This window comes from Engystomops pustulosus, chromosome 10, assembly GCF_040894005.1.
Source record: "Engystomops pustulosus chromosome 10, aEngPut4.maternal, whole genome shotgun sequence".
Classification (NCBI taxonomy): domain Eukaryota; kingdom Metazoa; phylum Chordata; class Amphibia; order Anura; family Leptodactylidae; genus Engystomops; species Engystomops pustulosus.
Genome location: NC_092420.1, coordinates 10,082,844 through 10,106,058, shown reverse-complemented (window position 1 = coordinate 10,106,058; position 23,215 = coordinate 10,082,844). Strand labels below are relative to the sequence as shown.

Sequence of the window (23,215 nt, the reverse complement as noted above, 5' to 3'; positions counted from 1 at the left end):
AGGAAGAAAGAGGTGGAGATGGTGAAAGGTCCCCTTTAAGTGGAACTTATAACCAGATTTTACCCCATTATACTACTACCCCCTAAGGTAGGAGATGAAATGTCTTTTCTAGAATTCCATATTTTATTTATTTTATCCTTTTACATGTAAAAAAAAATCTGCTCTAAAGTCATGTGAAAATGAGCTGAGAAGAGCCATGTTTTTTTTGCCTGAAATGAGTCAGGTTTAGAAGCTGCAGGAGACACCACCATCTTCAGTTCTGTAGTACCTAGTAGCATGCTGCTGGTGTCATTTTAAATCTCATCAGGCTTGTGGTTATATAATCTTCATAATCAGAGATATAGTTGGGAGTGCAGATAAAATCAAATTCCTGACATTTTTTTTTTTATCTGTCTGTATCTTCCAGAACAACAAGCCTGATGTGATCTGAAAGATGAGACTCTTATCTTTAATATGACACCAGCAGCATGTTTCTAGATGTTATAGAAGCAAACAGGCATCTGAAGTGACACTTTCCATTCAGCCTTGAAACTGGACTCATCTTGAGAAAAATATGACTCATTTTCACACGACTTTGGAGATATTTTTTTTTTTATAGGCAAATTCACATAAGAGGGAATTCCGGAAAGTGCATTTCTTCCCCTGCCTGAGGGTACTAGTAGTTTAATGTGGTAAAATCTGATGCTAGGTTCCCTTTAAATCCTCAATCAGTTGTTAACAGGAAAGGATATGGAAGGACAGGACACTCAGATCTAAGAATTTATCGCAGCAGGGGTCAAAGTTTATAACAGGAGCCCTTAATCTTTCCTGGAAAACACATCGTTATTCAGTCTTCCTTCTGTTATCTTAAAGACACAAAGTTTCTTTATCTCCTTCCCGATTTCAGTAAACATAAAAAATGTACTGAAATGGCATCAATTTTAGCATTTGAGGCTATAATGGAAAGCACAACACGGAATTTGGGGCTGGTAACAAAGTGATAGTCTGGGTGGAGAAAAATGGATTCTGCAAAAGACTCAAATCAATCTGCAATCACATCACAACAATAGAAGCCGCTGTGTTATCCCGAGAAAGCAGGTTCCTCTTCCAAGGAATGTACACGATGTCTAATTGCAGAACAGATAAGGAGAGACAATTATTGCTAAGTATTGTTCCAAGGTCAATGCAGCGTTATGTATAGATTAAAATGGCAGCAGACATAAGGCAGGTGGCACCAGATATAGAAGATGAGAAAGTGGAACAGAAACCTGAGAAGCATCGAAATATATATTACAAAAGTATTTAGTCACCAATTGTGCAAGTTCTCACACTCAAAAACTTGAGAGGCCTGTAAACAATATTGTTTCTGGTGTCCTGTGACAGGACCATAGTGGAGTTTGGAGTGTGGTTGTGGTCAGGGGTCTTTTATACTGACAACAAGTTCTGATTACAGAAGCCTGTCTAATGGATTACTGGGGAGGGGGGCAGTATATAGGATGATGCCACCATTTCTGTTCTATAAACCTGCATTGATGAGTCAGAGCTGGAAGGTCAGAGGCAACATCAGAGACGTCATCTATAATTCATTGGATTACACTGCAGTTTATAATAAATTGTTGCTTTTAAGGTACTCTCAGATGACTGTGTGATCCCGGACAAGCACAGGGTCAGAAGGAGGAGGGGCGAGTGGTGAGCGCTCTTCACCCCTTTTCCCGCTATAGTCAGGTGAGAGACGCCGGGAGCCATACACTTCTATTGTGTCTAGTGTGATCATGACCACAGTTTGGGCCGTCTGAATGAGCCCTTGCATATTGTAGTGGGGGTCCCACATGGCTGTCGAGTTGGGCAGAAAAGAGGCCCACTCTAAATGAGGTTCTCCATACTGCTTAATCTGACCCTGTTTGCCACCGTGCCTCTGGTAAAATGAGACTGGTCAGGAGACAGAAGTTTTCAACACAGGAGCAGTCAGGAAGATACAAATTTGGACTCTTTTGTGTCTCTTCCAGGGTCTGTTGTTACAGATCCTGTATCAACATCCTATCCTAAGGATATATCTTTACTATCGTTATTCTAGGCACATTTTGTCATATCACAGCTCGGGTAGGTACTCTGCACTTTTTGCTTTGGAGAAAGAATGCCTAAAATTTTGAGATCACCCTCATTCATTTGGAGGTACAACAGACCCCTGTTCTCACGATCATTGAGATCCTGGGACCCCCTTCAATAGTATGCTATGGATAGGGGATAACATGATGTTAGTGGAATGCACTAAAATAGCTTTTGCTGGTGATGTTTGTGGAACTGACCATCTCTTCTGTACGACATTTTCAATCTCCTGCCCCTCAGAAGATAGGATTTCCCCAGTGGGATATCACCGACCTATCCTCTTGATGGCTTTCTTCCTTCTTTAGGTTCTCGGCCTGCCTTGGTCTTCTTAAAGGGGTTGTCCAGAGGTTTGTGTGCTGGTATTGCTGCTCAGCTGTATAGAAGCGAACGGAGCTCAGTTGCAGTACCACGCACCACCCCTGGTCAGGAGAGGAGCTGTTTTTGTAAGAAAGCTGCCTTGTTTTTCAACCTGATTTAGGTATCGGATTCAGCCAGCCAATAACCTACTGGATTCTGATGGATAACAACCCCTGAAGTAGCGCAGTTTACAGATAGTTTTGGCTGATGTGCGGTAATTTTCTTCCCATTTTTTTTACCCATGATGCATTGCCTGTAAATAAGTTTCTATCCATCACTGGGTCTCTTCAGTAAGAGCCAGAATTCACTCTCTGAACATCACTTGGAAACATTACAACCAAAGCCGCAGAGATACAATTGTTCTTTATTACCATTCCAGGCCTTCTTAGGATATTCTGCCGCTTTATAATGAAGGATTACATCAATTTACCTTTAAGCGTAAGTGACCTTTTTGGAGGGACTTTTGTATTGTGCAAGTGAAGCACAAAGTATCTAATGTGTTTGGTTTTTTTTTTCGGGACAGAACCGGCTCTCGTACCAGGATCCACTAATCCCTATACAATAAGAGACTGTGTTTAATAATTGCCGTCTCATTTTCCAGGTTGTGCAATCCCCTTCACTCCTGCTGCTATCTGTCCTGATGATATATACGATTGTATACGTGTTATCGGGATGTAGAGGTATCTGGCGACTATTATTTAAGCCATCTGAGGACACAATGGTTTGAGAGTTGAAATACAAAACAAAAATTGAAGTGAATTTTCTGTGATACGGTTATGCAAGAGTATAGTATCTACTCCAAGGTTAATATTATGACACCCATTTAATAGTTCCACTGCTATATTATCATCACCTTCAAATCATTACTGCGGAAAAACAATTGTGGGTGCCGCCCGCAATGTTATTGCTTAATCCTCCATCGGTTTGCCTTTAGGCTCTGAGTGTACCAGTGGTGATCAAAACAACAGGTGAAATAATGAATATTAAAGGGGCCATGTTGAATATGATAAAGGAGCGTGATAGTATTGTGTGATATTTTTGGTTGCTGAAAGCTTTCCTGAGAACCAGGCTGCATGATGGAAGGCCTTGTCTAACCGGTGTGGAAGATTTGCCCCAGTAGAGTCTGAGGTAGCCGGGCTTTATTAGCCATGGCTTTTCTTCTTGGTCAGAGTTAATTCAGGATCGGCTCCAGGTATCAGTAGGCCCCTGGGCGACACAGTCTCCGTGGGCCCCTTTGCAGTGAACTCACAAGCAGCATTAATAAAAAATTGGAAACTAAAACAGTCTCCTGTTTTCTAAAATATTTTCTAGTTTATCATCCCAAACAACCCCCATCATGGTTATCTTATTTAAAGTCCCTCACACCACCTATGGATACATTAGATACAGCCCCCTCGCCCCAATGGATTCTTTGTGTAGCATTATGTGAGAGCCCCCCCACCCCAGCAGCTCTGGGACCCAACACTTGATTGTGCAATTGTGGACCCGTTGTACAACTGGAAGTAGATTTTTAGTCCCGGTATATACTGTAGTACTAAAGATACATAGATATCTTAGGCTACATTCATACTGCTGCATGGGGACATATATACGGCCGATATACGCCCCCCCCATAGACGGCAATGGGCGCACGGCCCCCTACGAGAGCGGTACGGTGCAGCACACATGTGGCACCATACCGCTCCGTAGCCCGGGAAAAGATAGGACATGTCCGTGTGCCATATATCCCTATGGAGATGCGGTGCTAAGTTACGGCGGGCAATGGCAGTGTGAATCCAGGCTTAGGCTTCACAATTTCCTTTCTGACACAAACTATAATCCGGTCAGCTGAGTGCTTCTAACCAATAGGACTCGCTGCCCAAGTCTAGTGTCTCTGCTATATTGTTAGATAAACCAGTCCCAGCATAGCTTGCACATAGTGAGTGCCGCTAATCATTTCTTCTATCAGTAGTCCATTCTTTATTTAGTGCATAGGTACAGAGAGATAAAAGTGGGCACTTTTATGTTCAGCAACAGGCCGCTTCACATCCGCTATTCTTTCTTTTGAGTAATGGTGGCGAGTGCCGCTAATCATTTCTTCTGTGTGTTGCTCTGTGGGTATATAGTTTAGCCATGGTATATAGTTAGAGGATGGATATACCATCCCACAGGTCATAGACATGTTTAGCCAATAGCTATTTTTCTCCACCTAAAATGAAAACATATATGCAAATACAGTCAGGTTTAGCTCAGGCAAGCACGCATGTGTATTGAACAGGCAGCTACTGGACACCTCTGGAGGCAGCTCATCAACCATGTAACCGAAAGATTGCACATGTAAAATTCAACATGCCTGACCCAGGGAACGAGTCGGAACACCGCCAAAGTAGATGTTTGGCTGGTCCAAATAAAATTGGCTATTTTGACCATATCTAAGGTGCATTGACATCTTTAATATGTTTGATAAAGTTTTATCAATCTTTGCCTAAATAATTAATATGGTCTAATGTGATTTAAGAGGTAAAATATGTTGTAATATATTTTCTCAAAGTAAAATGCTTTTTTTCTTGTCTCCCTCCTCTTACCAGGCTCTTTTCCTCCTCCTCCTCAAGATGTTCCTAAATCTCTGTGCAATCCATCTTGGATTCTAAAGAAAAATTGTCCAAGTGCCCCTAAAAGTCTTTGGACGGAAGGTAAAGAAGTCTAGTGAGAGAGAGAAGAGAAAGGAAAACATGGATAGAAATGTTGTTTCCGCTAATATGGTGAGTGATTTTGAGGATTATCAAGCAGTTTACTACATGTACTGTTTATGGGAGAGTTCATAGTTATGTAGGATAAATCATCAGTATGTGACCAGAGGGGGGATCAAATACCCAGACCCTTCACTAATCAGCCGATCCGGTAGCCTTTTAGCTTCAGAACCTATTCTGTGGCCATAGCTGGAAGCTGAAGGCTCCATCTACTTTATATCGGGGTCACACTGGGGAGCTCCATCTCACCTGAGTGTAGGTTCCAGTGTTAGGAGGCTAAGCAGTGTAGGATCTGAGTGTTGAACCTTTACCAATTATCCACTTACCATGAGAATAGGTCATATGTATGAACAATGGTTTGTGGTAAAAAAAAAAAAACACAACAAAACTTTAAAGGGGTCTGCCCACGGAGGAAAGTTAGGTCCTATTTACGGGATAGGGCCTAACTTGCTGATCAGTGGGGGTCTCAGTGCTGAGACCCCGGCAGATCGTGAAAACAAGGGATCCATCATCGCTCAGTCAGATTAATGGAGCAGATGGGTGCGCATGACCCTTCTGATCCATTAAGCTCTATGGAGCTGACGGAGATCGGTGAGCGCGGCGCTCGGCAATTTCCATCAGCTCCATAGAGATTCATGGAACAGAACTGTCATGTGCGACCGTCTGCTCCATTAGTCTGATGGAGTGACGAGGGGTCGGACGGAGTGACGAGGGGTCCAACGGTCTCAGTACTGAGACCCCCCACTGATCAGCAAGTGGATAGGGCCTAACTTTCCTGTGTAGGAAAACCCCTTTAAGAACAGAACGTGGACTGTATGAACTTTATGGTGATAAAAGAGAGTGTTATCTCACTAAACTAACTAATCCTCTACCAACAGAATAGGGGACAAGTTACAGATTGCAAGGCACTGAGTGGAGAGCAGTTTCTTCTTTCTAAGAATTGTGTGACCTCACCATTCCAATAACCCCATAGAAGTAAATGGAGTTCAAGCCTTATACGTACAAGATAGGGTCCGGAGGTTTGTTCTTAAGTTGAATTTGTATGTAAGTCGAAACTGTATATTTTATAATTGTAGATCCAGACCAAAAATAATTTTGCCCCTGTGACAATTGGAGTTTAAACATTTTTTGCTGTAATGGGACCAAGGATTATCAATAAAGCTTCATTACAGACACCTTACAGCTGATCATTGCAGTCTGGGACTATAGTGAAGCATTCAGAAAGCTGCACCAGAGGTCAGAGGGGTCTGTCTGTAACTATGAGTTGTCTGTAAGTCGGGTGTCCTTAAGTAGGGGACCGCCTGTACTTCCTTATGTCCTTGTGGACTGACCCCCAGCAATCTGTAGTTTTGTGGGACAGGCCAATTTAAAGTGGAGATCTACAAGTACTTACTACATAGGTAAAATCCCTTTTCCAGTAGATAACATCGTACCTGAAGCCTTCTCTTGTACTGACGTGTATGTTTTGGCATGATTATTGAATGCAGATGCAATCTTCACAGGGCATTCATTTTTCTTCTTTTTTTTTGACAGGTGGGTGATTTTCATGCAAGTACCAACCAGTTCAGCATCTGAGTGTCCCCAGACTCCTAATATAAGAGAGGCCGTCTAATCGCTTGACTCAGCAGTTTCCTTGAGCATAACTGGTAGGTTTCACCTTTAATTATTTTGTTTTTCTCTCTGAATTGTGACCCCTAACCTACTCCCGTAACCAGCTGGTAAATGAGTTGTTCTCCTGTAGTAGTGTAAGCACATATGAATGTTGGAGTTATTTACCATTAACCACGATTAACAAGGTCAAATACCCACAGTATTTCATAACTACATAGAGGGTAAATGGGGATGAGATATAGACTGTAGGATGTTAGGTAGATTTTTCATGCTGCTTTGCCGATGTCTCATCACAGTGGAAGGAATGTCTTCTATGTTATGTTACATCTATGTCATTATTGTTATGTGACAGAATCTATATGTAATTAAGTGGGGAAAGAGAGGAAAAGCAACCCATGTACAACACCACTTTATCACCAAACGATTGGGTAGATTGACTGCCCTCTATCCAGGTAGCAATGCTTAAAGGGAACCTTTCACCATGTTTTTCACAAGTACAGCTAGTGACAGGTTCCCATAGAGCCCTATTAACTAAATATTACCCTTCTTTTAGCTAAAAAGTGTTTCCCAATAATCCCCATAAAATCAACTTTATCTTACCTGGAATACAGAGAGTTCTTGCAGGAGTCGGAGAGGGCGTGTCCTGATCAGCCAAGTCTAGCGGGTCCACTGGATACCTCCTCACCATTTAGCACTGCATGTCATGTGACCAGGGTGATGTCATTTAAGGTCCTTTTGAAAACCTTTGCAAAATCTACCCCATGTATCTGGTCGCATGAAATCACAAAAGCCTCCATGAAGGATAGGGAGGAGTAGAAGTCCATGGAGGCTGCTGTGATTTCATGTGATCAGATACATCCATGGGGTAGATTTTGCAAATGTTTAAAGGTCATCTACCACCAGGTCATGTATTGTAAACCAAACACAAAGCCATGTGTGCCCCCTCTGGTAGGATCTTCTCTTCTCTTAGCATCTTATGCCCTTGTTTTTAAGGGAAAAAAAAAAGGCTTTACAATTTATGCAAATGAGCCTGAAGGGCTTTGGGCTCTATTAACACCCATGAAGCCCGGAGGCCCTCGGGCTCATTTGGATAATTTAAAAGCCATTTAAAAAAAAAACACACAGGGGCATAAGAAGCTAAAATAGCAGTTCCTGCCAGAGGGGGCACACACCAGTATGTCAGTGTGCTTGGTTTACAATCCTTCATCCTGGTGGTAGATGTCCTTTAACATTAATTTATAATAGTCAAATCTCTCTTCAGCTGTTTCATTGCGTTATGAAACGCATGCGTTTAACTCCACGTGTGACCGCACCCTCAGGCAAGCACTTTTGAAAGTGAATCTGTCAGCAATTTTGACCCCATGTTATGATTACACGCATTGGTATAAAAAGATCATTCGAAAGATTTCCGTAACGTTCATTCAGGTTGTTTGTAATTTTAATCACCTAAATCTTTTTTTGCAAACTTTATGATGGAAAAAACTTGTTCTTCACCATTTAAAGTAAAGGACAACAAGTAATATGCACTGCAAAAAAAGATAACAACCATAACATTATAATACCCAAACCTCCTACAACCCCCACCCAATGTTGTTGTCTGGCACAACCAAACACTCACGAAAGAAACATTGGTTTTTGGCCATGCAGTATATTACAGCAGTCACAGAGGCTTTGACTTACTACCAAAGGTAGTGGACATGAAAAAAACCTACCAACCACATACAGTAGATTTTAGATGTCTTTTATACATGCTATACTGATTGCTCTATAAATTCGATTAGAGGCACCATTTTTCCGAAAAAAAACTTTTATTGATACCATTTGTTACTAAAGATATAATCATGGAGGTGGGGGATGCTCTAGCATACAATCAACCTACGCATCCTCCTAACTTCTGCTGACACAGCTAACCAGGCCATGAATGAGGAAGGAGAAGATGAAGGAATTGAGCGAGAAGTTGACTGTGTGTGACTTGCTTAAGAGAATTCCTGATGGATGCGGGAAGGGAGGGGGATGAGAGAGACTTTGGCTGTGTTTGACTCCCTAAAGAGAAATGTGCTCCATCATCCTCCCTCCCTTAGGAATTCTCTTCAGCAAGTCACATACAGCCCATTCTTCTCTTAACCCCCTCATTCCTCCCTCCTTAATTCTTAGGGGGACCGGGGTTATCAGTGTCAGATAGGGATAGCTTGACTATATGCTGGAGCTTCATCCCGCCTCCAGGTCTGGATCTTTAGTAACAGAGGGCATCAATAAATGTATTTTTTTAGAAGAATGATGACTCTAATCCCATTAGTGAAACATGCGTAAAGACATCTAAAAGAGACTGTGTGTGGGTGGGTAGTACCACAGTGCTACTTGGTCATCACCTGGGTCAAGCCTGGGTTGGGTTTCCAAAATCTAATGGGGCACCTATGACTCTGTAGGCCTCTGACTCACTATTATATCTTCTATATCATGTTATGTCATCAGGGACTTGGTACAGTCCATACCTTTTGGTCATCGTGGGGCTGGGCACATTATGTATTAGTGACTCACTGAAAACCTCAGTACAAAATGTACAACTGGGTCAGAAGAGGCCGGTCATGGTGTATACAAGTAGTTTACTATGAAACGCTGCCCATACAAGGTATGTACCCCAGAGTAGCAATGGTAGAAACCTAAGGAGAAATGAACTTTTCCATAAACTGGTACCACTCCGTTATATGAATGTCAGACGCTATATGCAGCATATCTATAGGTTATAGGTTATGTCTACATGTTATATACATGAACAGATATTGTCATTCAAAAGTTTCTTGGAAATCAAAACAAGTACAAAAGAGCGTTTCATCAATGTACCGAGCTGTCTATCTGAGTATTTGTGTCCATGACACTGAGCTTCCTGATAAACCAGTTTGGCTCCTGGATGTGAACCCGTGTAGTTTACCAATTACTTAACGAATTTCCCTGGGCTGGATTATTTTTTAAGTGCCTCTTGCTATTAACCTGTGTTACAGCTGTATGTGTCTAGAGATCAAGATCGAGCCATAAAGCTTACTGATCGTTTATGCATAGAGGTATTCGGGGCGGCACGGACCTGCATGCTCCGGGTTACCAAGAATGTGTGGATAGTGGGTCTAGAGCAGTGGTGGCAAACCTATGGCACTGGTGCCAGAGGCGGCACTCGGAGCCCTCTCTGTGGGCACCCAGGCCATCAACCCAGCATGAAGTTCACCAGACAGGACTCAAAGAATCTTCCTACAATGATAGAGGAATTTGCCCTCCTCCTTTCAACTGCCTTGGTGTCTTTAGGAGGCTGAACGATTGAAAGTTGTCAAAGAACAAGGAGAAATAAATTCCCGCGCTGGCACTTTGCAGTATATAAGTGGCTTTTGGTTGAAGTTTGGGCACTAAGGCTCTAAAAGGTTCGCCATCACTGGTCTAGAGGAACAGGTTTGGCCACTGATGAGAAACTTTTACCAGTGTTTTTACAAGACCCTTACAGCAATGACTGCACGGCCCCCTCCATCCATCAGGACCTGCAACAAAAAAAAACTATTCCTGGCTAAGTACAATATTGGTGACCCTATCACGGTCTTGTACGTACCCTGGTAAAGTTTCTTATTGGTGGCCAACCCCCTTGAAAGAGCATTGGCTCCACAGATGTCCAATGTGTATAGTCAGCAGGGACATGGCAGTAATGGTCACACCCAGGCCCTGGTGCCTACAGGGTCCTAGGGCCCCTGTGCCACATAAGCCGTGCCGCCTGCCACACATTATATATTGTTTGCCAGTTCTCATAACCGGTTCATCATAGGAAATGACTATTTTATTTCCTCGCACAGTATATATTAACCTAGATTTTCCTAAAATTAACTCTCACATCTAAATAAACTATAAAAAGCACACTCCATCTATTCACATGCGATCCTTGAAGTTTTTACGACTTCTGTTTTACCTTTTGCCTGTTATTTTTGGCCTCCGCCACTTCATACTTTTCCCCCGGAGCACAGTTTGTTTTTGGCGCGAGAGGGACAACGATTTTGTTCTTCCAGTTTTTTTTTTTTTTCTGAGAACATTTCACAATAAATAACATTCTGAAATGGCCTCAAAATTCATGAAAAACCCAGATGGCTCTTAATTGCGTCTTCTGTGTCAAGTATTTTTTATGTCATGGGGGCTGTGAGTGTGCACACAGTATAGGATAGATGCCAAGATGTCACACAGCTGGGACTCGGCACACAGTCGCTGGCGAACACTTTGTTGACAAAGGCAAACGTTGTCGGTTCCTACAGCTGGTGCCGAATGCATATTTACAATTCAGAACATTTTTTTGGTTTTTCCGATGCTCGGCGATGTATCTACTGTCATCAGCAAACACTTCAGCCCAGGTCAGGGGAACCCAAACATTCACACATCTTCATATATTCCTCCTGTACTCTTGGATTTGTCCTCACAGCACTCAGCGTCCTCATATTACCCCACGTTAGTTTGCTGCTGAAAGCTGAAGGACGTCGTCCTCTACCCAGAGAACTGCAGAACAGGGATTGTTTTGTTTCCAGCTGAGAGTTGGATCTGTGAACGCTTTCGACTCTGGTTTTAATTAAATGTCCCAGCCATAAACCAAAAGTGTAGTGAATAGGACGTGGAATAACTAGATTATGGGATTTGGATGTAGTTTTATTTTGTTTGATACTAGGTAATTGCTTAAAGGGCATCTACCACCAGGATGAAGGACTGTATGTAAATGAGCCTGAGGGGCTCCAGGCTCCATTAACACCTATGGAGCCTGGAGCCCCTCAGTCTCCTGAGGGATCAACTCCTGACAGGGGTTGCCTGACCTATTTTGCATTTTTACTATTAATGACCTATTGTCATTATGAGGTCGGTGGAGGTCTGACACTACTGTATTATGAATGGAGACCGAAGCAAGTTATGTCATTATCAGTAGGGAACACTTTCCACCATATAGATTCCAGCTCTTGGAGTCCATCAAGACCGCTGATGGTGTGGTGGTTCAGGTGATCATATTCTGATGACCTAGCCCGAGGAAAGGTTTTCCAGGACAATAAATGCTATAGGAGACTCAAAAAAACCCTTAGTGTAGTACTGTCTAAAAATAAGCCCTTGCTACATCCCTTAATACCATGGTACCTAGAAACACAGTTCTGGTAAGTTTTAAAGAGAAGAATCTCCTCTTTAATATCACTAATAATAATAGTAATAATAATTCTTCATTTATATAGCGCACACAGATTCCGCAGCGCTGCACAGAGCTTCCCAAAATCGGTCCCTGTTCCCAATGGAGCTCACAATCTAATCACCTACCAGTATGTTTTGGAGTGTGGGAGTGAACCGGAGGACCCAGAGAAAACCCACGCGAACACAGAGAGAACATACAAACTCTTTTCAGATGTTGACTCTGTTACTCAAAGTTTATGTTTCTAGCTGCCACATAACCGGAGATATCCATTGTCAAAGTTGGCAGCAACTATTAACTGTAAATTTAACTTTGTATATGTCTGTGGCAGCTAGAAACACAATCCTTATCAAGTATTACAGGGAAATTCTCCTCTTTAAAATGACACCAGAAACTGTGTTTGTAGGTCCCACGTTTAAGAAGTAAAAGCTGTTTGCAATGTAGCCCTCTCCAGCCTGTCATGGAGGCAGCATAAAGATGGAGGAGGAGGGAGCTGACAGATGCAATGGCTACAGGCAGCTACATGGACTAGAAGGGCTCATACAAGGAAAGTGATTCTAAAGGGAACAGTCACAAGACATTCACTATGGAAGTCAGGATTCCGAAAGTTATGACGATGTTCCAGGAGATGAAGGAATTATTATATTTAATAAATATAGATTTTGTTGAAGAATAAATGTGAAAGTTTGTTCCAGGGGAAAAATTATTATTATGTCGGTCCTGGTGCTTACATCAACCATTTACATGCCAAAGTCCAGAAGAGCTTCCCAGGCTTGTGCTGGATCTCCGTATAAGTTAAGTCGGTACATAAAGTCTTCCTCTCAGACCAGTCCTCTTACACAATACATGCTGCGTTGCAAGTTTGCTGTAAAGGTGGAGGAAATGTGCTTATTTAGCTGAGCTGACGGCTGCACGCGCTTCCTCGTGACCTCTGTGGGCTACATTGCAGAAGCTGATCATGTTTCCTGTGTTATAGGAAACCTGCGATAATCAGAAGAAATGTTGCTGTAGGCCGCTGGGCAAGTGATCTGTAATGAAATGTGTTACTCTAATGCTTGGGGAATTTGTAGGGTTGGTAGAGGTAGCAGGGGCACCCAGTGGGCCAGAGTTGTCATTGTCACATGGGAAGATACCAGATTTGTAAATAGCATATGGCAGAGTGGGGCCCTCCGATGTAGTGTATTGATGTCACTTGCATTGATGTAGATTCTCTTTAAGGGACCCAAAAAGCAAAATGGCATCATTCATTCATTCAGACACGAATACACAACCTATCAAGCATCTTTAGGTTTGTACTTTAATGGTCTCTGACCTGGGATTGGCCATTGGTATCTGATCGGTGGAGCTCAGGTCCTATCCCATCACCGATCAGCTGGCAAATAACAGGAGCGTATAGGCTCAATGATATTGGCGCCTTCAGTTTCAATGTCTATTGGGCTTCCTGCACTCTACGAGTAAGGTGTGGTCCGCTTACAGGATGTCGGGGTTGAGGAGGTGGTTACCTGCGGCCTGATACCCCTTTGCCCCCCTAACACTGGAACACAACTGTCTGTGCCATATCAAGGGGTAAATATTCTGTTATTATAAACCTCAATGAGCTCCATGATTTTACACTGACAGTGGTTCAGCTTGTCTTCAGATACATCATGAAGAAGGGGTATCGGGCTACAGCACAAGTCCTCCACATTCTCTATCAATTTCTGCTGGCTTGGTGGCTATGGTCTCCTCTACAAAACTTCCAAAAAAAACCATGCATGTGCATAAAGCAATACGGAAGAGGGTTCCCTCTCTCACCCCCGTGGAGCTCTGCAACACCATTGTGGGGTTGCCGTTTTCAGCCAGAGGCATCAAGGCTTGCCAAGTATGGGAGTCTATGAGGTGCAGCCACGGTAAAAAAAGCCCAGAAAAAATGACATTTCTAATACACTGCAGTACAGAAGTATTGCAGTGTATTGTATGAACAGATGCAAGTTATTCCCATTTCAGCAAATTAATGTTGATGATTTTATAGCAAAAGGTTCTACAATTTTTTTTCGATATACTTTCATGTATCAATTTTTTTTTTATGTATCAATTCCTCACGGTTTTCTAGATCTCTGCTTGCTGTCAGAAAGCTTCTATGTTTACTACTAGTGGATAGAAATCTATCCATGGTCACACAGGTGCACGGCTCGTTATAACCCACAGCTCTGATTACTCTCTGTGATATAATGAGCCGTGCACCTGTGTGACCATGGTCAGATTTCTAGCCACTGGTAGTAAACACTGAATCTTTCTATAGAATAACAGCGGGCAGAGATCTAGAAAACAGCGAGGAAAGTGTAATGGAAAATTGTATAACTTTTTATCATAAAATTATATAATATTACTAAACGTGTCTGATGGAAAGAGTATAAAAGATACACTGAAAACACTGTCCTTATGGTCGGTATTCCACCCACAAAAAGACAAGATTCTTAAATATACTCAGGAAAATAAAATAACACATTCTCTAATTCACTGTTATGGACAAAAATCCAGCATTTCACAGATATAATTCCAACCTGTCTCTGTTAGTCCTGGTATATACAATTTTGGTTGCCTATGGATACGACTGTAAATCTTCTGAATATGGTTGGATTCTTCTCATGAATAGCTTCTCTTGTCTGCACACTGCAGACCTCTCTGCCTCCTGTCCCTCCCCCTGCATTACAAGACCAGCTCAGACACAGGCACAATCAGCAGTGTGCAGAGACTTAGTCTACAAGCTGCAGACAGATAAGGTCTTTATCTGAAGGAGGCTTACAGGTAGAGCTAACTGTGTGTGTTACAGGTGAGATAGCAGGGCCGAGAATGTCATTGTGTGTTATATGTATCTCATGGATCTCATCATCTCTGATCTGTCTTGTCTCTTTGTCTATGTGTCAGATACTAGTTGAATGTTCAAAAGCTAAATGAAAGTGTAGATAAACCTGTACCCTGATAATCTAAGCACATTGTCAGCACACAGCATCTCATAGCTCAGAGGGATCATAAAGCGTCTCCTTAGAGAGTCCTCGCCCACACGCTGGAATCTTTACATCACATGTCCGGCAAGTTCCTGGGAAGGTCATGTGATCATCACTATGTTTGGCTGTAGTCGGTGTTTGGCTCCAAAGAATGGAGATGGTACTGCTGATCCCACAGGCGCTAAAGGGTCTGTTATACCACAACATCCATCTCTGATAGAAAGTGGAGAACTCCCACAAAAAAGACTCTGATACAGTGATGCTGTGAAGCTACAGGTTACCTGCAGCTAAAAAAGGTAAAAAGAAAATCAAGAGACAATCCAAAAGAAAGCCTTGTCCAAGACGAGACCCCATAGTGATGGGTGATGATGTGTCCTTCTTAAATCTAGAGACATCTAAGAACATGGGCATAAAAATGTCTGAACCTCAAGACATTGGGATGGTGTCCAGTGAAGCTCCCATAATTAGCCGTAAGAGAAAAGCACCTGCCACAGAAGACAGTCAGCCTGAAACATTCCCACCAGCCAAGAAAACTGGGAATCCGACCTCTTATACAGCTAAAAGGAAAAGTGAATGCAAGTATCAGAACTTTCTTCAACAACACCTGGTTCCTTCCTTGCGTTCATCACTCATCCAGCAGGACAATGCCCCCTGTCACACAGCAAAACGGGTAAAGCAGTTCCTCAAAACAATGAAATGGCCACAACCCAAAATCCTGATGTAAACCCAATAGAAACCACTAGACAGGTGACAAAGTTATGACCAAGATACCGAAGAAGAGACTGGAAGAAGTGCGGAGCAGATCCGAGCCGTGTGGGAGACCAGCGTGACCAGTGCGGAGGTCCTGTGCTCTCCCTTCTGATTGGTGACTGCTGGAACCTGCAGAACATCTTTCTCTTGTTATGCCAGCATTTGGAGAGAAAAAGATCTGGACCTCACATCCACACATTATACAATGAAATATTGCTGCTAGGCTACATTAATAAACCCAGCTCGAGGTTCTTCATTACACTTTGATCAAATTGTATTAGGCTACTACCACGGTGACCTCGTTTTAGTGGGTCCCTGTGCTATTGGGTGCAGCATCACATGGCACCCACCGCTGCCGCAAAACATAGATTGGGGCAGATATACTTACACGATCCCGTCGTGATCCCGCGGTGCGTTGTCTGACGAGGATTCGGGTCCGGCTCAATCCACTACGATCGTGCGTCCGATTTCCTGCAGGTGTCGCTTCTGCGCCGAGGTCCGCCGGAGTTCACCTTCTTCTTCCTGGTGCATGTAAGTGCTGATCTTGCAACACATTTCGTTTTTTAAATTCCGCAGTTTTTTCCGAATCCGTCGGGTTGTCCGATGGCCACGCCCCCTGATTTCTGTTGCATATAAGCAGGCGCTGATGTGCCACAATCCGATCTCGTGCACCAAAACCCTGGGGCAATTCGGCACAAAGCGGAAAACCCAACGGAAAAAAAAACAAAAAAAAGTCGGGAAAACCCAACGGAAAGAAAACAAAAAAAAAATCGGGAAAACCCAACGGAATCGTGGTCCGTGGACCCTTAGTAAATGTGCCCCATTGTTCTCTAATTTTGATCCCCAGTGTGTATGTATATGTATAAAGCTGAGTGCGTGGTTTATCACATTGCTCTGGAATAAAGTGTCGCACATCACTTTTGTAATCATTTAGTTAATCTGTGTCGCATATCTGTGGTGTTCAATATATGATGTGAAATGCTTCAATTATTGACTTTTTGATTTTTTTATAATAAAATGACTCTCTTTGGTTTTTGATTTCTATGTGCAAATGATTTTATTTTGCTAAGCCATTCTATGTGGTTATAGCTAAGATTAGTTATTTACTATCCTGTGTAAACGCCGTCTCCTATGGAGCCACTTTCCCTTTCCGTCCCCTTGCCGCTTGTCTGCTGGGCCTGTGATCTCTGCACTAGAAGATGTAGACGCAGCTCAGACTCTTTGTTGGCGACCCGATCAACACAGCACAATCGCCTTAAGGGCTATTTGACTTTCAGATCACTTCAAGCTACAATCAGATGAAGACTTGTTTACTGAAAACTGCTTTGTTTGGCGTCTTCGGCAGCTCCTCGTTACACATCTCGTCTTAGGCGATTACCTCCGAGACACAAACTTGCCTTGTTTTGATCTTCTGCTAAAGTCAAAAACAACTGTCAAGTACAATAGAGGTCAATATCGATACCAGAATCTGAGATTATAATCTGATTAAATCAGAATATTAAGCTTTCTCAAAGTTGAATACAAAAGCGCCTCAATGTTACTTTTGTCTTTTAGATGGGCATTTGGATCCTCTGGCTAATTTGCATTCTTTGTATAGGTTATCAGTATCTGATGAGTGAGGGTCTATCCTAATCTAGAAGCTCAAGGTGCAAAACTTTTTTCTGCCACTATGAAAAAAAGGAAATCTACCATTTTGTTTTTATGCAATGTGACCCAAACATACCATGAGAATGCTGTAGCTACACTGATGCAGAAACATATCTTGTTTAATCCCCGATCTGAGTGGTTAATAATAATAATTCCTTTATTTATATAGCACTCACAGATTACGCAGCGCTGCACAGAGCTTGTCAAGTCTGTCCCTGTCCCCAATGAGGCTCAAAATCATCCTACCAATATGTTTTGGAGTGTGGGAGAAAACCTGGAGGACCAGGAGGAAACCCATGTGAACACAGAGAGAACATACAAACTCTTTGCAGATGTTGACCCTGGGACTTGAACCCAGGACCCCAGCTTTGCTTAAAAAAACCAGGACTTTAGAAAAGCTGGGTGCATACTGACTGCTGTGTTTCACGGAGCTTCCTCAACTGTCCAGACAGGAATGATCAGCCTGAGCTGGATGACTCATACACAGCAGCTGGGGGATGGTGCAGCGATTGATTACTTCTGCCTGTCAGGGACAACACATCATTCTGTGGAGCAGTGCATAATTAGGGTAAGAGGAGAAGCCCTGGAGCTACCACAGGAGGGACAGAGCCTCATTATCATAAATGTATACCGTTTATACTCGTGTATAAGACGAGTTTTTCAGCACAAAAAATGGTGCATACCATGATGTCGGCAGCGGCCGCGTCATAGTATGCGCCTGCCGGCCGGAAGATGTCATGGCTGCGCCATGCGGGCTTTTACAGAAGACCGAAGACAGAAGAGGAGCCGCCGGAGGGTGAGTATATATATATTTTTTTTTTAAGTGCTTGCTGGCTGTAAACTACATGGGGCTGGGTGCACTGGCTGGGCATCACAGGTGGCAGGCTGGGCTGCCTGAATACTACAGGGGGCTGGCTGTATACTACAGGAGGCAGGCTGAGTTGGCTGTATACCACAGGTGGCAGGCTGGGCTGGCTGTATACTACTTGGGGCAGTCTGGGCTGGCTGTATACTACAGGGGGCTGGCTGGGATGGCTGTATACCACAGATGGCAGGCTGGGCTGGCTGTATACTACAGGGGGCTGGCTGGGATGGCTGTATACCACAGATGGCAGGCTGGGCTAGCTGTATACTACAGGGGGCTGGCTGGGATGGCTGTAAACCACAGGGGGGGGGGGCAGGCTGGGCTGGCTGTTTACTACAGGGGGCTGGCTGGGATGGCTGTAAACCACAGGGGGCAGGCTGGGCTGGCTGTATACCACAGGGGGTAGGCTGGGTTGGCTATATACTACTGGGGGCTTGCTGGCTATATACTGGAAGGCTGTGACCAATGCATTTCCCACCTTCAGCTTATACTTGAGTCAATCGTTTTTCCCAGTTTTGGTGGTAAAATTAGGGGTCTTGGCTTATACGCGGATCGGCTTATACTTCAGTGATTAAACAAGATATGTTTCTGCATCAGTGTAGCTGCAGCTTTCTCAAGATATGATTGGTTCAAAATGCATAAAAACAAATGGTAGATTTCTTTTAAGCCAATAAAGGCACAAGCCTCTCACCCTGTATGGACGTGCTGTGATGTTATCAGAGGACAGGAGAAGTTCTAGCAAATCTCCCAATAAAATTAAATGCTGAGAACAACCGAATTTTGCATAACATTTCCATGCTTTTCCATGAGTCAGCTGAGAGGTGGCAGGTGTGGTCCTTAATAGCTCATTTTCAAAAAGGCAAAATATAAATGCAAAGAATTGTAGAAAGATCGCACCAAGGATTTTGCAGAATTTCGTTCAGTTCCCTGTCCACGAAATGAGTCATAAACTGCAGCACTACACAGGATCGGGTGATCTGCAACCGAGCGTCTATCACCAATGTAACGTTTCCACTGCCACGAATATGGGATTCACAGTGTGGATATATTTCTATAAAGCCACATATGGCCACGTGCTACACTGGTATGTCACGTATTCACCCAGTCTCCGTATTATAGCGTCAGACATTGCCCCCTAAAATCATCTAAACTTTTGGAGAGTAGAGGAAATGCTGGCAAATTAAAAGCTACATAATCCTCCAGCATTGCCATCACATACAGAGTGGCCTGTGTGAGCGACCGGATATCCAGGGGACCTGGCTCACGGATACTACACCTAGGGGACAAGGAAGCAAAGGAAAGAAAAAATATACATCATCCGTCCAAACAAGTCAGATACAAGTGGAACGTTGTATTGCTGCATATTTCCACTTCTGAAATAAGTAAATTTTACCTACTGTATTCTCCCACGTTGAATGATGTGACTGGTTTGTTGAATGCTCTTTTACCAGGTGTTTATATATTTGTAAATATTGTTAAAGCAATTTCGTAGTGATTCGATACAGTCATGTAACTCATGTACACTCTTTTTTTTTACTATACTTTTACTATACTTTTTTACTTACTATCACTATGTGAAAGAACTGAAAATATTGAATTCAATCCTTAAAATCAATAAAATATCTTCTTTGGGAAAAGAAGTGATGGGACCCCATAGATCACGAGATCGGGGAGGGGGGGGGGATTCTGATGTATCCCAGTCGGACTCCTCGTCGCTCCTCAAGATGAGCGAAGCAGCAGATCGTGCATGTCGGGGAGGCCCCGTTCATGTCTATGGTGCTGACGGAGATTGCCGAGCACCTCCATAGAGATGAATTGGGCAGCCGGGCCATGCACAGCCAGCTACGCCACTGAGACTGAGCTGGCTGCACACGAAGACCCCCACGATCAGCAAGTTAGGCCCTTCCCTGGAATAATATACTCATTTGTACTGATAGAAAGGACACAAAGTCAAAGGGGTTTCCCAGTCCTCCCATTACTATAGGGCTATACAGGTATGACCTCCCCCTCTTCCACAGGGCTATACAGGTATGACCTCCCCCTCTTCCACAGGTCTATACAGGTATGACCTCCCCCTCTTCCACAGGTCTATACAGGTATGACCTCCCCCTCTTCCACAGGTCTTATACAGGTATGACCTCCCCCTCTTCCACAGGGCTATACAGGTATGACCTCCCCCTCTTCCACAGGGCTATACAGGTATGACCTCCCCCTCTTCCACAGGGCTATACAGGTATGACCTCCCCCTCCTCCACAGGTCTATACAGGTATGATCTCCCCCTCTTCCACAGGTATATACAGGTATGACCTCCCCCTCTTCCACAGGTCTTATACAGGTATGACCTCCCCCTCTTCCACAGGGCTATACAGGTATGACCTCCCCCTCTTCCACAGGGCTATACAGGTATGACCTCCCCCTCTTCCACAGGGCTATACAGGTATGACCTCCCCCTCCTCCACAGGTCTATACAGGTATGATCTCCCCCTCTTCCACAGGTATATACAGGTATGACCTCCCCCTCTTCCACTGGTCTATACAGGTATGACCTCCCCCTCTTCCACTGGTCTATACAGGTATGACCTCCCCCTCTTCCACTGGGCTATACAGGTATGACCTCCCCCTCTTTCACAGGACTATACAGGTATGACCTCCCCCTCTTCCACAGGGCTATACAGGTATGACCTCCCCCTCTTCCACAGGGCTATACAGGTATGACCTCCCCTTCTTCCACAGGACTATACAGGTATGACCTCCCCCTCTTCCACTGGTCTATACAGGTATGACCTCCCCCTCTTCCACTGGTCTATACAGGTATGACCTCCCCCTCTTTCACAGGACTATACAGGTATGACCTCCCCCTCTTCCACAGGGCTATACAGGTATGACCTCCCCCTCTTCCACAGGGCTATACAGGTATGACCTCCCCCTCCTCCACAGGTCTATACAGGTATGATCTCCCCCTCTTCCACAGGTCTATACAGGTATGACCTCCCCCTCTTCCACTGGTCTATACGGGTATGACCTCCCCCTCTTCCACTGGTCTATACAGGTATGACCTCCTCCTCTTCCACTGGGCTATACAGGTATGACCTCCCCCTCTTTCACAGGACTATACAGGTATGACCTCCCCCTCTTCCACAGGGCTATACAGGTATGACCTCCCCCTCTTCCACAGGGCTATACAGGTATGACCTCCCCTTCTTCCACAGGACTATACAGGTATGACCTCCCCCTCTTCCACTGGTCTATACAGGTATGACCTCCCCCTCTTCCACTGGTCTATACAGGTATGACCTCCCCCTCTTCCACAGGGCTATACAGGTATGTCCTCCCCCTCTTCCACAGGGCTATACAGGTATGACCTCCCCCTCTTCCACAGGGCTATACTGGTATGTCCTCCCCCTCTTCCACAGGTCTATACAGGTATGACCTCCCCCTCTTCCACTGGTCTATACAGGTATGACCTCCCCCTCTTCCACAGGGCTATACAGGTATGACCTCCCTTTGGCCCCAGATAAGTTAATTGAATCAATAATCAATCAGTCTAATCAATAACTCATCTATCCAATCAGGGTGAGAAAGAACAGAATCTGGGGTAACTTTCAGATCGTGACAGAGTTGATCGCTTTCAACACATAGGGGCACATTTACTAAGGGTCTGCACACCGCATTTCCGTCTGGTTTCCCGACTATTTCCGATTTGCGCCGCATTTAACTGGGGTTTATGGCGCACGCAACCGGATTTTTGATTTCAGTGAATTGCACTGGACTTCATCCTGGTCGAGCAACGCACCTCTGGGATCGAGACAGGACCGGGTAAGTAAATCTGCCCCAATGTGTTTAATCGTAAGAATGAATGGGATGGAATCTCGGAGAATATACCAATAATATTTAGTGAATAGGAGGAGACACAGGGAATGCGCGGTTGAATTACTTGTTGGGTTTCAGTTGTTTAGGCTGTGAAAGTGATACCTGAGTAGATGATAGATAGTGGGCACACATATGAGGGAATGTTTGTGCCCCCTCCTCCCTGCGTGTAGCACTAGGAGGTATAACAGATGGGGAGCGCAGCTTCTCTCCTCTATGTAAATATTCAGCAGGTGTGAGGGAGGATGTGACTTCCTGCATGTCTGCACCCACCACCCACCAGGACTGTGGTGAAGTCTCCTACTACATGTTGGAAAGATCATACACACCAAACCAGCCAAATTACAGTCCTAACAAGTGTTCACAATTATATAGCATTATCCTGGTAACAAGATAGGGGGCCACAACCTGATCTCATTAACGGAAATATCTTGTTACAATGTATCTGTAGACGTTTGTATCATGTTTGCATTAGCTGGGATATCTCCAAATAGCCTGGGAACTAAATAAAACAAATCTTTGCCATGTTAAGTGGTCTTAGCAAAATGTGTGCGAACTGCTAAGAATATTCAGAGGTTTTCTTTATAGCTGCCACATATACCATAGAGATTAGAGGTTTGGGGATGATTTCTTGACTCTATGGAAGAGTGTTGTGTGCAAGCTATGCAAACTGGGTAGGTGTTATTGTGCACTAATTGTGAATAATGTTTCCTGTATTATTCGTATATAGGGGATACATGGGATTGTAATCCGGACTTTACAGAACTGGAAGTGTCAGCCTATTGTGAATAATGGATTCTGTGTTATCTATGTATAGTTGATATGTGTCATTGTTGTCCTGCCTATACCGTTATTAGTATAACTACTAAGAATTGATCTCTACAGAACAGGAAGTGTCAGGATATTGTGAATAATGGATTCCGTGTAATTTATGTATAACTGATACGTGTCATTGTTGTCCTGTTTATATCGCTATTAGTATAACTACTAAGAAGTGATCTCTACAAAACAGGAAGTGTCAGGCTATTGTGAATAATGGATTCTGTGTTATCTATGTATAGCTGATATGTGTCATTGATGTCTTGTCTATACCGTTTTTAGTATAACTACTAAGAAGTGATCTCTACAGAACAG

General features: G+C 43.7%; 1 long non-coding RNA gene across 6 annotated transcripts in view; it reads left to right on the top strand.

The window, feature by feature from the left end:
• The window catches only part of LOC140104709 (uncharacterized), a 127,926-nt gene that overhangs the window by 2,132 nt on the left and 102,579 nt on the right, over nt 1-23,215 (top strand). Inside the window, exons 2-4 of one of the 6 annotated variants that reach the window (XR_011850385.1) lie at nt 5,010-5,183; nt 6,050-6,190; nt 6,725-6,817. This is a non-coding gene — a long non-coding RNA (uncharacterized lncRNA). Of the gene's footprint in view, nt 1-5,009; nt 5,184-6,049; nt 6,216-6,673; nt 6,967-23,215 lie in introns of those variants that run through there. The other 5 variants (XR_011850390.1, XR_011850387.1, XR_011850388.1 and 2 more) reach the window with 5 other exon arrangements.